Source organism: Vulpes lagopus, chromosome 21 (genome assembly GCF_018345385.1).
Source record: "Vulpes lagopus strain Blue_001 chromosome 21, ASM1834538v1, whole genome shotgun sequence".
NCBI classification, from domain to species: domain Eukaryota; kingdom Metazoa; phylum Chordata; class Mammalia; order Carnivora; family Canidae; genus Vulpes; species Vulpes lagopus.
In genome coordinates this window covers 40,279,714-40,294,612 of record NC_054844.1, presented here as the reverse complement: position 1 = coordinate 40,294,612, position 14,899 = coordinate 40,279,714, and the positions used below count along the sequence as shown (strand labels likewise).

Genomic DNA, 14,899 nt, shown 5'->3' with positions numbered 1-14,899 from the left:
AACAATGAGTGTTAACTAATTTATATTTGTGAGGTTTCTTTCTCTACTTTGCCTTAGGTAGAGGCCAGACTTGAACTTTTTTTTTTTCAGATTTTATTTTGGGGGCGCCTGGGTGGCTTAGTTGGTTAAATGTCCGACTCTTAGTTTGGCTTCAGGTCCTGATCTCATGGGATTGAGCTCCTCGCGGGGATTCTAAAGATTTTCTCTCTTCCCCTCCCCCAACTCGCTCCTGCACATGTGCGCTCTGTCTCTCTCTCTCAAATAAATAAAATCTTTTTAAAAAAATATTTTATTTTTAAATAATCCCTACACCCAACATGGGGCTTAAACTCAAGAGTCACACGTTCGATCTATTGAGCCAGCCAGGCGCCCCCGCCAGGCTTGTAATTTTAGCTTCCCCTTCCCCTGTTTAAGAAGGGGTTTGGCAGCTGAAGAGAGAGAAAAAGGCATGGAAATAAATGCTAGCACTTGAGGAGAAGGATCAAAAGTCTACATTTTTTTTTTTATATAAACAGAATATAGGGAAATCAAGACTTCCCCTAAAGAGTGTTCTAGATCTCTTCCCATGTTGTAAAAAACCTTTGGTAAGCATTATTCTGTCATTAAACTCAACTACTTCTATCCAAGCAGCCTCACAAGTTAGGAATTTGACCAGCTGTCCATGGGGAAGTGGATTTAAAAAAATGTCAAGCATCTTCTCTCTCTCTCTCTCTCTCTCTCTCACACACACACACACACACACACACACACACTCCACACACATTTACAGTAGCAATACACCACACATATACCATTTACTCACATAGCTTGTTCCTTATTTTAAGTTATTTCTGTCCTCTGTAAAGTGGGAAGCACTGGGGACGGCAAATTATTAGTTTTACTATGAGTCACATTGAGTTCAAGTGGCACCCAGGATCACTGCCACGAGCAACTGCTGCATCCTTAGCCTCATCATAGAGTTGCCCAATTTGATGTAATTACTTACTTACTTGTAATCATAATACTTTCTAAAGGTGAGTTGTATGGTATCTGAATTGTTTCTCAACAAAGCTATTTAAAATCTAGGTCTTTCTCACTGAATTCTGAAAACTTAAAATTTTTTACTTATTTCATTCATCAACATTTCTCTAAAATTACAAGCACTCTCCAGATGGGTTTTTTCCCCTTAAATTTGAGTTATCTCAACTTAGGTCCATTTCCCAGCGTGCGGTACCTCCAACAACGGATTAATCTTCTTAGAGCTTGTATGGTATTCAAGATCCTTGTCCTTTAAACTGTCAGACTCTGTGCCTTTGCCAAGATCATTCCCTCCACTGAGAAGGTCAATTTGTGTGTTCAAGGCCTACCTCGCTAATATGTCACCTCCTCAAGGGTCTTCCACCTCCCCACCCCACCCCCTTTAAGGGTATAAAATTCTGACTAAATGTTCTGAGATCATGTAACAAAGCTCGGCCTTTCAGCCTAGACTCTGGACCCTCACCACCTGCTAGTGGTCCTTCACTAAGTCAATGCCACATTTTGTTTTCCTTACTGTAGCACCCAGGTTTAGCGCCAAATTATGTGTCAGTTGTCCTGTTGCTTTCTTTTTAATTTAAATTCAATTTGCTAACATATATTATAACACTCAGTGCTCATCATATCACATACCCTCTCTTTTTTTTTTTAAGATTTTATTTATTTATACACAAGAGACACACAGAGAGAGGGAGAGGCAGAGACATAGGCAGAAGAAGATATAGGAGAAGCAGGCTCCACGCAGGGAACGTGATGTGGGACTCTATCCTGGGACTCAATCCAGGGACTCAATCCGGGGACTCCAGGATCATGCCCTGGGCTGAAGGGAGGTTCTAAACTGCTGAGCCACTCAGGCATCCCCATCACGTACTCTCCTTAATGCTGGTCATGCAGTTACCCCATTCTCCCACCGACCTCCCCTTCTACAACCCTTTGTTTGCTTCCCAGAGTTGAGAGTCTCTTATGGTTTGTTTTCCTCTCTCATTTTTCCCCACTCAGTTTCCCCCCTTTCCCTTATGGTCCCTAGCACTATTTCTTGTATTCCACATGTTTGTTGCTTTCTTCTACCCATTATGCTATCTTTCCCCTGATCTTTTTCCTACCTTCTCATTTCCACCCCCTTTCTACCTCTGTTCTCATTCCTAGCTAACTCTCGTCAAATATTCAGGACTCTGGAAACATGTCTTCTCTTCCAGAAAGGCCTCTGACACCTCACCTCTCCCTTAGGATGGTGGCCAAACTAAAGTAATGGCAAGGAAATGTAGGAAAATGGACAACTTTGAAAAGTATTAAGGAGGTAGAACTTGCTAATGTAAAAGAAATGCAAAAATAAATGAGAAAGATCAAACAGAAGGAACGCCTGTGTGGCTCAGCAGTTGAGCATCTGCCTTTGGCTCAGGACGTGATCCCAGGGCTCTGGGATAGAGTCCTGCATCAGGCTCCCCACAGGGAGCCTGCTTCTCCCTCTGCCTGTCTCTGCCTCTTTCTGTGTGTCTCTCATGAATAAATAAACAAAATCTTACAACAAAATAAAGATCAAACCAGAATCAAAAATTCTGAATTGGAGAATAGGGACTGGTAACAATTTAGAGTAATTTCATATATGTTTTTCCAAGCTTTATGCCATCTGCAGTTTTAATGAGACAGCTTCTCTCTGCCCTGCCAACCATATCTTCCTTTTAAACATCTCTTTTCTAATATTGGTTTATTGATCCAGAGCCTTTAATGCACCTTGCTAATGCACCAAGCCTAAACTCTGCTTGCTTTAAAGGTTTCATGGCCGATCCAGCCCTCCTCATCAGCTCCACCCAGCTGTGGTCAGGCTGGCTGTCTCATCCTCCCGCACAGGTCTTGCTTACTCCTGCTTTTAGCACTTCAGCCACCTTCTTGCCTGAGGCAGTTCTTTCCCTACGCACATCTCAGGGACCATTCAAAGCTCAGCTTCATGAAATCCTGCCTGCCTGGTCCATGCCTCCCTGTGCCCTCTGATCTCCTGAAGCAGTCATAGTTAATAGCATCAAATTTAGCATTTAATTATATATGTGCAGCTAACATAATTTACTATTGTTTTAATGTGTGTTAGTCATGTTTCCCCCCAACTAGATTATAAACCTATTGGGGGTAGGAGCCATGATTCATACTACTTTAAAATCATAAGTTCCGGAAGTAAACTATGCTCAAATCCTGGTTCTCCTGCTTGCCAGCTATGGGATATCAGACATATGGCTTAACTTCTCTCTGCCTTAGCTATTAATACTTAAAATGGAGCTAATAAAAATACCTATTTCACAGGAGTGGGTATACTGCTAGATGCAACAATTCATATACAGTGCTCAGCGGATACCCGGCATGTTATAAGAACTCAATAAACATTAGCTAATACTATTATCCCCATGTTGCTTAGCATATCATTGAACACTGGGTAGATGCCCCCAAATTAATTTTTGCTGATTTAGTAAGTTGCATATGAATCTCTTTTAGATGCTTATGAGATTCAGAATCTCTCGTCTTGAGACAAAAGGTGTGTATCTGTACAGACAATAATCATTTTTAAACATTTATCAAGATAATTTTATCTCCCCAATTTAAGGCAGCATCTCACCATTGCCCTGCATGTATTATTCCCTCGCCTGGGTCCTGGTGTCCAGGTGAGGAAATCAGGAGCATAATCTCCCTCATCTCCTAAAGAAAAAGGGGATGAATATTAGATAGCAAAACAGAACTCAGATGCTTAGAGTATTCTGGGTACCAAGTACCAGCCACCTGCTAAAAATCCATACTAGAGTCTCCATTTGTATAGTTTTCTGGGTTTGGTTGTGTACACCTCAAGGAAACAGAAATTTCTGTATTGGCCTGTTGGCAGTTGAGGCGTCAGCATGTCTAGTGGAGTGCAAGACAGTGATAAAGGTGAGAAGAAGGTAATTAAAGACCCAAGGCTGAGCTCTAGACACACACTGTTATTATATTTTATATTATACCAATTACCATGCATGCCCTCCCCCCAAATACTCTACAAACTAAATAGCTTCAACCAGCTTATTTGGAAGAGCCAAAGGCTCGTGGGCTTCACCCTGGTGAAATCCTTGGGATTCACAGTACTATGGAGAAAACAAAGTATTGCTGTAGGGGAGGAATGGGAGATTACGGCAGCTGATAATATCTGGATGGTCGTGGGACATATGTAGGATTCATATCATAAAAGATAATAGGCTGTAAATTGCATTGTAAAGCAATTCTTTGGGGTTATTTTTCCTCTTTTACATGTAAGTGTCATATTTTCCAAATGAAAGATTTGAGACTCTTCAAATGAAAGATCTTCCGAATGAAAAATGAGTTGGCTGAAAAAACGAATTGATTTCTTTATTTTAAGATGTGAAGATACAAGACACAGGCTAGAAGGCAGTTGCACTGAATTCCAACCCCAACAGCTGACTACTCCCTTTGTCCAAAGCTCTTAAAGTGATGAATGAGGGGTCACAGCTATCAGGCAAAGTGGGAATCAGATGCGGATGTGGTGGGAGGCCAGGGGTGTCATGAGAACAATGAGTACACCTTGTTTCCAGCCTGGTTCTGTCACCACCTGGCTCTGCCTCCTTGGACAGGTCACTTTTCTGGTCCAAGATTCCTCATCAGTAAGATAACCAGTGAGGGACAGGGAAATCATCTCTAAAGCTCTTTCCAGCCCTGACATTTTATGGTTCTGTTGAGTCTAAGAAAAATCTATGAATTATTCTGCATTTTGGATTACTATTTCCCTAAAAGATTCATCTTTCCTCTCCCCTGTTCCTTCCCTCTTCCTTCCTTTCAAACCATCCCAGCAGGCACATCCTGTCCCTTTCTCTCTCTGACTTTCACTTCGGAATCTGAAAAATATTCCCAAGCTTAAAGCTATTGTTTACAATGATGTGTTCCTTAGATTTTTTCCCCCCCTCTGAAGGTATCTAGGAGGTATTTGCTGAAAGCTTGAATTTAAATGTGTAGTTTCAAAGGAAGAGGAAGGAGGATGATACTGAACGCCTGGCCATGCAGAACTGTCTCAAGGCAGTTTTCCTATAGGAGCCGAAAGGTAGTTCCACATAAAGCTAATGAATATATAGCTTCTCTATTTCCCTTCAAATGGTTCCTTAGAATTAAGATTGCTCTAAAGTCTCCATAATCCAAATCACACTGGGTCTTTCAATACCGTTTTCTGATATAATTTCTGAGCAAGCAGTCAGCATAAAAAAAGACTAGGTCAGCTGTGTGTCAGTGCTTGGCAGCACAACTCCTATGGGATGTGTCTCCTGGCATCCACCCAGCCTAGCCATCAACAATAAAAGCTTCTCTTTGTGCTTCCAGTAAGTCATAAATAAATCTCCTCAATCCCACCTGTTTTCTGAGAAGAGCTTCAACCATGTCCTTTACCTTAGGTTAAAAAAAAAAAAAAAGACTCAGTTGCTGCTTTGTGCAAAGAGTTTTTAAATGTCCACTTAAGCAATTGTCCATTTTCATGGTTCCATACTCCCAAACATTTAGATGTGTAATTTGAGTCCCAGTCCCTTCAGTTGTCAGGTTTTGGGACTAGACTGCTTTCCCACCTGATGCTATCTGCTTTTCCTGAGGTAGCTCAGCCCTAAGCAATCCTCCTGTGTAGGGCAAGTGTTCGCTGCAGAAGGGCTCATTACCTGAGCGGCAGGGAAGGTGTGCCCTCCAGTAGAGCAGCACCACACAAAGGAGCAGGGCAATGGTTTACCTGGCTGTGGCTTCAGAAACCCTAAAACTTTCCCTGAAAAGTGAGAGGGCCAGGTCTGTTGGCCTCTGAAGGTATATCAAGCACCAGGCCCATACAAAAGGAAGATTAAAATAGAATTTCTGTTTAGCTAAACAAGAAAACAGCCAATCTCGCTTACAACCCAAACAGGCTAGATTCCTTTTTTTTTTTTTTTTTAAGATTTTTATTTATTTATTCATGAGAGATACAGAGAGAAAGAGAGAAGCAGAGACACAGGCAGAGGCAGAAGCAGGCTCCATGAAGGGAGCCTGATGTGGGACTTGATCCTGGGACTCCAGGATCACTCCCCGGGCCAAAGGCAGGTGCTAAACCGCTGAGCCACCCAGGGATCCCCAGGCTAGATTCCTTAAACACCTCTCATCCAAAACCTCCACTGAAACAGTAAGCCTCATACTACTGTTCTGCGGTAAACATTACTCCTATTTTCCAGCAAGATGTAGAATGAGTTCAAGCACATTATTTCCTACTGCAGTCAATGTTGGAATTAAGGAAATCTGCTGACTCCATTCTCAAAACTACATAAATTAGTCACTTCAGCTGATTCATTGTTGAATTCAAATGAACACGTTTCTGGGGCATGAAAAATGGAAGTAGAGGGGTTTTTTTGCTTGTTTTTTTGTTTTTTTCCTTCTGTCACATTCCACTGGCCACGAAAGAGGTTCAGAAGGACCAGAAGTGAATATTACCAAAGAAGTCTCATATCCACTTTGAAGAGAAACAGATTCTGTGTTTGTCCCTACTTCCTTTTCTTATAATGCCAAACTCTGCAAGAGAACTTTGCACATGTTCCCATAATTGAGATTGGCTTTTTATGACTTTTTTTAAAGTTATGAAATGTTTTATATAAACATAAGGATTTATTTTAGAGCATAATAATAAAATGAGTATTCATGAGGTGTGCCTGGCTGGCTCAGTCTGTGAAACATGTGACTCTTGATTTGGGGGTTGTGAGTTCAAGCCTCACACTGGGTATGGAGCCTACTAAAAAAAAAAAAAAAATACAAAAACCAACCAACCAGTATTCATGTAACCACTAGCATCTCAAGAAGCAGCAGATCACAAACCAATGAAGCTCCCTGTTTCCCCCACATGGCATCCCCGACTCCTCCACAGAAGACTGTGCTTCTTATTCTCTTGCTTTCTTGGATAGTTTTCCTACATATATACACATTTCTAGGCAAAAGCATTTAGTTCTGCTTGCTGTCTATATTCTTTGCTAGGACTGTCATAACAAAGTAGCAGAAATCGGGTGCCTTAAACAATAGTAATTTATCTCACAATTCTGGAAACTAGAAGACTGAGATCAAGGTGTTAGCAGAGTTGGTTTCTTCTGAGGGCTGGGAGGGAAGGAGCTCTTTCAGGCTTTCTCCTTGGCTCTAGATAGCCGTCTTCTCTGTGAATCTATTTGCATCATCTTCCTTCTATGTGTTTCTGTATCTGTGTCCACATTTTCCCTTTTTATAAGGATACCAGTCTCAGGGACACCTAGGTGGCATCTGCCTTTGGCTCAAATCATGATCCTGGAGTCCTGGAATCGAGTCCTGCTTCAGGCTTCCTGCAGGGAGCTTGCTTCTCCCTCTGCCTGTGTCTCTGCCTCTCTTTGTGTGTCTCTCATGAATTTAAAAAAAAGGGGTGGTGGTGGTCAGGGAGCCTGGTTGGTTCAGTTGGTGAAGGGTGTGACTCTTGATCTCAGGGTTATGAGTTCAAGTTCCTATGTTGGGTGTAGTGATTAATCAAAAATAAAATCTTAAAAAAAAAAAAAAAAGAAACACAAGATTAGGGGGTGCCTGGCTTGCTCAGTCAGTCAGTAGAGCATGTGACTTTCGATCTCAGAGTCATGAGTTCAAGTCCCACATTGGAGATAGAGTTTACTTTAAAAAAAAGAAACACAAGATAGGCATGTTGTTGCTGTTGGGGTGTCATTGCTTCTACACATTTTCACCTGGCAGAGAAAACAAATATATGTATGTATACTAGCTTGTGTATATACACATCTATTTATTCATATTTTATATGTAACTATTATATGTATATTAAGCTAAAGATGGGTTCTTACTGAGGCTTCCAACTTTAATCCATTATCACATTACAACTTCTCCTCTTGCTTGTCTGTAACTTGCAACTCTAACAGTAAGAAAGAAACTTGGCTCCCATCATCCACCATCCACATATTAATTGTTTAGTTCCAGTATAGATATATAATGGTTTCAGAATTGTTAACTCATACCCTCAGGGGAAACAACTTTATTGCCTAGAGTATAGGACTTATCTACAGTTCCTTTTGCCTCTAGATTTATGTATTCCATTCATTTCCAAAGTTACTTGGATCGCACTTTGTCTCCCTATCCTCTTTAGTGAGGTTGTTTCATACATTTGTAATGCAGTTAGATTCTTTTTTTTTTTTTTTTTTTTTTTTTTGCAGTTAGATTCTTTTATCACATTCTATTCTGAGATCCCCTAACCTCCTAAATGACTTGGGAATGGTTTTGATAACTCATTATCTTGGTGCTAAGGGAGCTTTTTGCTACCGGGGTATCATTATTTCTATTCAGTGAACAGACCAGGCAATAATTCTTTTCATGGCCATAATCTTTTTTTTTAAGAAGCTTTATTTAAATATAATTAATGTACCATATGATTCACCTAGTTAAAATGTCCAAGTTAATGGTTATTAAGTATATTCATAGAGTTGTGCAACCATCACCATAATCAATTTTAGATGACTTTCATCACTTTCCTAAGAAATCCTGTAAACATTAACAGTCACTCCCTATTTTCTGCTTCTTTCCACATACTATCTCCCCACAAGCCCTAGGCAACCACTAATTTACTTTATGTCTCTATGAATTTGCCTATTCTGGACATTTTACATAAATGAAATCATACCATATGTGGCCTTTTATGTCCAGCTTCTTTCACTTAACAACATACTTTCAAAGTTCATCTCTAGAGAGACAAACCAAGAAACAGACTCTTAACTATAGAGAACAAACTGATGGTTACCAGAGGGGCGGTGGATAAGGGGATGGGTGAAACAGATGATAAGGATTAAGAGTATACTTATGATGAACACCCAATAATTCATAGAATTGTTGAATCACTATATTATATACCTGAAACCAATATAACACTGTATGTTAACTATACTAGAATTAAAATAAAAAACAATAAAAGCCCACTATATTCTAATGGAGTCACAAACTAAATGTAGATAGAGATAGATAGATAGATAGATAGATAGATAGATAGATAGATGATAGATAGATAGATTGATAAGCTTCAGATAGCTACAAACACTATACAAGAACATGAATGAGGGGTGCCTGGGTGGCTCAGGGGTATCTGGGTGGTTGAGTTGGTTAAGTGTCTGCCTTTGGTTCAGGTTATGATCCCGGGGTCCTGGGATTGAGCCCCAGGTTGGGCTCTCCGATCAGCAGGGAGCCTGCTTCTCCCTCTGCCTCTGCCTGCCACTCCCCCTGCTTGTGCTTTCTCTATATATATATAAAATAAATAAATAAAATCTTTTTACAAAGGGGGGGTTGTGCCTGGGTGGCTCAGTCAATCACGTCTCTGACTCTTGGTTTTGGCTCATGTCATGATCTCAGGGTTGTGAGATTAAGCCCCTCGTCCAGCTGTGTGCTCAGCACAGAGTCTCCTTAAGATTTTCTCCCTCTGCCCCTCCTCCAACTCACTATCTCTCTCAAATAAATAAATAAATTTTTAAAAAAAGAATATGAATAAGGGCTGAGAGGGGAGGGTAATGTGTGGAAATGGTTCAAGACACTTGTTGAGTAAATAAACCAGTGTTGACAAGGACATCTGGGTGGCTCAGTGGTTGAGCGTCTGCCTTCAACTCAGGGCGTGATCCCGGAGTCCCAGGATCGAGTCCCACTTTGGGCTCCCTGAATGGAGCCTGCAGAGGGAGAACCTCTGCCTGTGTCTCTGCCTCTTTCTCTCTCATGAATAAATAAATAAAATCTTAGAAAAAAAAATCAGTGTTGACAGACTTAAAAAAAGGTTCATTTCTCTTGTAGTATGTATATCATTGCTTTTTATTGTTGAGTAATATTCCTTTGTAAGAATATACCATAATTTATTTGTCCATTCATCAGTTGCTGAACACTTGGGTTGTTTCCACTTTCTGACTGTTACGGATAATGCTGTTATGAACATTTGTCTACCACCTTTTATGTGGGCATATGTTTTTTTCTTTTCTTGGCAATATAACTAGGAGTGGAATTGCCGAGTCATATGCTAACTCTGTATTTAACATTTTGAGGAATGGCCAAACTCTTTTCCAAAGTGGCTGCACCATTTTACAGTCCCATCAGCAGTGTATGGGGGTTCCAATTTCTCCACATCCTCAGCAACACTTGTTATTGAATATGTTTTTATAATAGCCATCCTAGTGGGTGTAATAGGGTTTCAGACATTTGCTTTTAATCGTTAATTCTTCTTATTTTTATGCTTTTCTCCCAGAACATCTTCTACAGAAGGAAAGTTTATCAAGTAAATTTCATTTCACAGTGACAGTTTATTTTTGATAAAGAGCTCTTAAATGGTGGAAAGAGAATGAAACCTAAATGTAGATATACTTGATGGAGGGCTGCCCAGCTGGCTCAGTCACAAGAGCATGTAACTCTTGTTCTTGGGGTCATGAGATTTTATTTATTTATTTATTTATTTATTTATTTATTTATTTATTTTAAATTTTTATTTATTTATGATAGTCACAGAGAGAGAGAGAGAGAGAGAGAGAGAGAGAGAGAGGTAGAGGCATAGGCAGAGGGAGAAGCAGGCTCCATGCACCAGGAGCCCAATGTGGGATTTGATCCCAGGTCTCCAGGATTGCACCCTGGGCCAAAGGCAGGTGCTAAACCGCTGTGCCACCCAGGGATCCCTAGAGATTACTTTTAAAAAGTAATTAAACTTTTAAAAAAGGAGTGGGGTGGGGTGCCTGGTTGGCTTAGTCAGAAGAGCATGTGGCTCTTGATCTTGGGTTTGTGAGTGTATGCCTAACATTGCATACAGAGATTACTTCAATACATAAAACTTTTAAAATATATATATAAATCTAGGCATACTTAAGCTCAAGACCTTAGTTTTTCTCTTATTATGAGTACAAAATGAAAACAGTATCTGTCCCACATGGTTGATGAATGGATTAAATGAGATAACAGATGTGAAAGCTCTCTGTAAATGATAAGGCACTATACAAATATCATCATTGCTAGCTGTGCAGGGGGGTGAAAAAATAAAAGCTTTTCTTTAATGATGCTCCTTCATATGATGCTGCATTAGATTTTCAGCTTCTAAAGGAATGAAGCCATATAACCTCTGCGTTTCCAGTAGCATCCCACATGCTTGTACCTACCACCATCTCCTTTACTTAACTTAAACTCTCAGGGAACACTCAGACCCATAGACAGGAACCATTTGCTTGATTTTTCCTCAAGATTCACCTTACTACTGCCTTCTCAGATCATTAGAACTTCTGTAGGCAGGAACTCTCTTGGGTCTCTAACTTGCTTGCTTCATGCTTAATCTTCCTTTCTTGTTTCAACCATTTGAATTTAGCAGTTCAGCTTTAGAATGTGATAACCTGAGCACCACTAGCTTGGAAACTTGATATGCCATTACATCTGGCTGTTGTCCTATGGCTCCATACTCATCTCACCTCTGCCCAGCCTGGACACTTAGGGCATTCCTAATTGTATCATCTGGGGAGGGACACTAATCATCATACCCTGTCAAATACTGACAAGTCTTTATCTAAAACTGTCACGTTATAGTCTTCCTTTCCATTTTCACTGCCACCAGCCTGGCTCAGACTTCCATCGTCTCTTGCATCTTTTTAAATCATATGTCCATCTTCAAGTGAATTTGCCACTAGACCACAGGGTAATTGGAAAGGAAATAGAATACTGTAAATTCTGCTCTAAAATAGGATACCAGAGGGCACCTGGGTGCTGCAGTTGGATAAGCATCTGACTGTTGGTTTCAGTTCAGGTCATGATCTCACCATTGTGAGATCAAGCCCTGCAGGAGGCTCCTCACTCAACACAGGGTCTGCTTGGGATTCTCATCTCCTTCTTCCTATGCTCCTCCCCACCCCATAAATAAATAAATAAATAAATAAATCTTTTAAAAAATTTTAAGTAAAATAGGATACCAGTAGGAGATAACCAAACCATGGCATGGGGCCACATGTAAAAATCTACTACATTGGAAGGGGAGGTGGGCGGGGGGTGGGGGTGACTGCTGATGGGCACTGAGGTGGCCACTTGACAGGATGAGCACTGGGTGTTATTCTATATGTTGGCAAATTGAACACCAATAAAAAATAAATTTATAAAAATTTAAAAATCTACTAAAGTGAATTTTTTTTTTAAGATTTTTATTTATTTGTTCATGAGAGACACACAGAGAGAGGCAGAAATATAGGCAGAGGGAGAGGCAGGTTCTCTGTCGGGAGCCTGATGTGGGACTCAATCCCAGGACCCCGGGATCATGACCTGAGCCAAAGGCAGATGCTCAACCACTGAGCCACACAGGCATTCCTACTACAGTAAATTTCAAACATTAGTTTACCATTCAGTAGTATGTCAAGAAATCAACTTAGTGAATTGTGACCAGCATTTAAAAAGTGAAATAGAATCAGATAGAAAAGATCAGAAAATATTATGCATAGTAAGAGCATTATTTTGTTTGGGGTATATAATATGAATGCAAAGTGTATTTTTTACAATGGGTTAATGAGGTTGGAAAAAAACTGATTGGTATTGTATATGTTCTGTTAAAAAATCATTAGAAATATTCTAAATGTTTAGCTTGATTTATATTTAGTATGAAAAGGTATACTGGAAAACCCTACAAAGGATTCGAATTCAGACTTCTTGGGTTTGAACTGACTCTGTTACTTATTTGGTGACCTTCAGCAACTTGCTTAAACATTTTGTGCCTTGATTTTATCATCTGTATAGTACCTATCTCTGTGAATTATAATGAGGAAATAAAGTAAATGCCTAGTACAAGTAAAATGCCTAGAACAGATCCTGGTACATAGCAGTAAATTAAGAAATGTTAGCTATTATTATAAATATTCTCAAATCATTTGGCAATAGAAATTATATCTTTAGATTCCATTTTTCTAACAATTACCATTCCAAGTCAGGTCATAAGGCTCCTTACACATAAAGAGTAGGCCTATCATCTATAGCTTTCAATAAAGACTATGTGGGTGATCACCTCAGAATCCAAAAGCCCCCTCTAGGTGCTATTATGAGAAAACTATTCTGTCCCTGCAACTTGCTCTGTACCTCTACCTAGATATAGGCTACATATAGATTAGATACAGCCAATGTTCTGAGAAGTTGTAGATCATACAAGAGCTTGTCCTGTGTCAAATGGTGAATACAATTTCTACCAAGTCTTGTGTTTGAGAGCTTTCATTTAATAAAACTTGTATTAGTAGATATCACTGAGAAGATGACTTCCTTCATTTGTATGAGAATCCATCAACATGATGCCTGTGACATAAGGATGGGCTATGTTTTACTGAAGTTACGCTGCTGGTACATTGTTCTTTGAGAACTCCTCTCCTAGTGGTTTAACAACTGGCTCTGAGAGACAGAGGTTAAAAAAAAAAAAAAAAAAGCCCTGATTTGTAGCATTAGCCAATTTTTTATGGTATAAATGCTCCCATTGTGACAATTTCACACTACCAACGTGATGTCACTGAATACAGAGTTGGAAAGAAGTGCTTACAATTGGTTTGCATGAGGCCTAACAAGCAGGCCCAGCACATCATCTACTTGTAACTATTTCATGTTTTCTGCCCAGTGCCTTTGTAAGAATAAAGGGTTTTTAACTGTCAAATGTTATCTTTGTTCTGGAAATACCGATTCAGTGGACTTTTTGGTTATGCAAAGGAAAAGGAAAGATTTTACTCTAAAATAAAGTGTTTGAGACAATGTGACTCCAAGGCAGTGTTCGAAGCTCTGGATAATGTAAAATGTGACAGCTTTCCAAACTGTTCTTCTGAAAAGACATTCTTTTCTAAATTAGAATTCAGATCTCACAGTCCCTAAAAATGATCTCTTGTTCTTATTAGATAAGGAAATGAGAAAAGCAGATCAGATAAATGCAGAAAGGCTTTACAGGCAAGTCTTTGCCTCACTTTGAAAAAGGACTACCAAGTTGGCTGAGCTGGTATTGCAGAGCCCAATCTGAACCATTTATCTAAAGACCCCATGGAGCGTTATTACATACTGAATAACACAGATTTGGGGAAATGCAAGGATTTGGGGCATCGCAGGGTTCTGGCAGATTGTCTTAGTAGGGTCTTTATGGAAAAGCCAACCCACGAGGAAGCAGACATTCTGAGTCTCAACTACTCCATAAGTAGACAGAGAGAACCCAGAACACATATTCTTCACCTTGATACAGGTGTGATGTACTACACAATTTGTTCCCATATAAAAAGCATTCTCTATTAACTGTATACATAGAGTGGTTGTTCAAAGTCAAACGCTGGAGACAGACTGGTCCTGGTTTGAATTTTCATATCACTCATTAGTTATGAGAGACCTTGGGCCCATTATTTAACTTCTCTGCACCTCAATTTCTTCAACAGAGGAATAAAGCAAATATAATTGCACCTACTCTCAAGAATTATTTTGAAGATTAGATAACATACTAGTTAGCCTTGATAAGTTGCTCAAAAATTAGTTATAATCACAACAGTAAATATCTCTTCAGACTCACTTTTTTTAAAGGATTTTATTTATTTTTTTCATGAGAGACACAGAGAGGCAGAGACATAAGCAGAGGGAGAAGCAGGCTCCCTGCAGGGAGCCCGATGCAGAATTCCATCCCAGGACCCCAGGATCATGACATGAGCCCAAGTCTGACACTCAACCACTGGGCCACCCAGGTGCCCCTCTTCAGACCCACTTTTGGATGCTAGATGCTTGATAGAAGGAGATATTTATGTCATCTCAGCATCAATCTTTTCTAAATCTCAGCCTGGATTTGCAATTGTTTCCAGATAAGTTCAGAGCTCTGTCTACATCTGGGTAGAATATACACCGGAGCCAAATTTAAAGTCCGTAT

At 39.8% G+C, this 14,899-nt stretch overlaps 1 long non-coding RNA gene across 2 annotated transcripts in view; it reads right to left on the bottom strand.

The window, feature by feature from the left end:
• The window catches only part of LOC121480227, a 44,298-nt gene that overhangs the window by 14,799 nt on the left and 14,600 nt on the right, over positions 1–14,899 (bottom strand). For both annotated transcript variants that reach the window (XR_005984914.1, XR_005984915.1), the window contains exon 2: positions 3,617–3,696. This is a non-coding gene — a long non-coding RNA (uncharacterized LOC121480227). The remainder of the gene's footprint in view (positions 1–3,616; positions 3,697–14,899) is intronic.